The following is a 2,156-nucleotide window of genomic DNA, read 5'->3' as shown; positions in this document are numbered from 1 at the left end:
GTTTGTGTGCTGTCTCAGTCCATCACTCCCTCTCATCCTCACAGAGGTATATTCATCTTCCATGTACTCTGTGGGTTTAAGTACTTTATATTGCAATCAAAGGCAGAAAAACTGTAACCTACAGAAATCTGTATCTGGAAACAGTCATAAAGAAAGAAGCCTGCTTTTATGTGTGTGTGTGTCTCTCCTTTTTCTCGCTTTCGCTCTCGCTCTGTGTGTGTGTGTGTGTGTGTGTGTGTGTGTGTGTGTGTGTTTATATGCATGCATGTGCATGATTTCTATAATCATGGCTGCATTAATAGGAAGTAACTTCTGGGGTGAAAAGTTCCATAAACCACTTTGAAATATCTTCCAAATAGACTATAACTGTAGGTCTTTCTTGAACTGATAGCACCAAAACATACCTATCTTAAGAGAACAATGACAGCAGGTACTTGCTGTCTTGTCTTTATTTGTGGTTTTTCAGGAGCATGACCCTTTGCATTGCCCTGAGAGTTCCACAAAAAACATCATTTGTTTTTAACTGAAAGGAAATTATTATTTCCTCTTTTGAATACTGAGTGACTTTGTTCATGAATAATTTTTAAGTGTGGGTTTTTAGACAACAAAATGAGTTTCCATGTTTCAGATGAAGCTACAAGTTCTGAACTGGGTTTCCTTAATTTTTCTCTTATGAAAGACAAAACAAAAAACACAAAGCCACACGCAGCAAAGCCAACATAACAAGAAGAACACGTTTCTAAGGTTTAAAAACTATGACTACAGGGATAGCATACAGTATGCTGACACCCTTCTTTGATGGAACTGGGTAGGTTTGTAATTTGATGTATTTACCCACTCATGGCAAATCAATGAAATGCTTCAGGCAATTCATCTCTCTTCATCGCTATTTCCAACTCCTAGCCCCAAAAGATAAATATTTGGCCAATATTTCAAAACTACAAGGGAAGCTAGAGACAAGAATGTTCAATATCAATTATTTTTGTACATTTTTAAATTGCTCCCTTCATAGGAAAATCCCTTAAGGGTATCAGCACACTAGAGATTTTAAAAATCTCTGTGTAGAGCACAATTAAAAATGCTTGCTGAAGATACAGCCCTGGGTAGAAAATCAATTTAAAATTCATGTTTCTTTCCCCTCGATGATTATTGTTTTGGTTGAAAAGATGGGTTTTCACAGAAAAAAAAAAATCTAGGCATAGAAGGCTAGGTGTGCACACAAACTGAAAGGTGGTCACCGAAGAAGCATTTGTTCATTTGTCACATAAAAATTCTGGCAGGTGTTCTGCCAAATGTGAACTGTAAGCAAACAGCTGTGAAGGAAGGTGATATAAGTTCGGTGTTGAGGACTTAGGACAGCAAGGAGGATTAGAGTATATATCGTCATGAGTTAGGAAGGTGTGTTGTGAGAAAACGTCCATGTCAATGGCAGATTTCTTTCCTAGAATGTTTAGAACAACTAAATCCAGAATGTAACAGACCTTGTCCCCACGTCTCCCACATCTCTGCTCCCTCTTCTTGTTATCTAACTACCCTCGTTTTTTATTCAGTATTCACACCAGCCACTTATATCCCAGCTCCTTGGAGGAAGCTAACGCCACTGTGACTCTAGGAATGCAGCGTGTGGTTCTGTCTAAGCTAGTTCCACCCTCGCCACACTGATTAGGTCAGGATGGGTAAGTGACTGCAGGCTTGGCTCTGGAGTTCTGCGGAAATACGAGGTAGGAAGTTGTTGGCAAATGCACTGTGACCACAAGGGGGAGCCTGTCGTAGGATGAAGGCGACTGGAAGGAAAAGCAAAAAGATGCAAAGAAACTTCTTGGTGATTACATCATTGAGACGCTGAATCATTTCAGCCCTTACTGCTGGCTAACTTGGGACTTTACAATGACAGGAGCAATTATACCCACATTGCTTAAACTAATTTCTGTTACTTGCAACAGTATGCATCCTAACCAATGGCAAGTGGCTTTCAAGCAAAGGCATAAAATCTTGGTTCTGATTCACTTTTTTTTTTTCAAAGATTTTTTATTGGGGAATTGGGGGAGGGGAACAACGCTGGGGAATCAGGGGAAGGGGAACAGACAAGTTGCTGTCCTTTTGTTCTTCAGTCTAGTTGTGGAGGATGTTGCTTCACTGGCCCAAGTTGGCACCAT

Source organism: Hipposideros armiger, unplaced genomic scaffold (assembly GCF_001890085.2).
Source record: "Hipposideros armiger isolate ML-2016 unplaced genomic scaffold, ASM189008v1 scaffold_937, whole genome shotgun sequence".
Classification (NCBI taxonomy): Eukaryota; Metazoa; Chordata; class Mammalia; order Chiroptera; family Hipposideridae; genus Hipposideros; species Hipposideros armiger.
The sequence above is the reverse complement of the archived record's forward strand: the minus strand, read 5'-3'. Positions refer to the sequence as shown.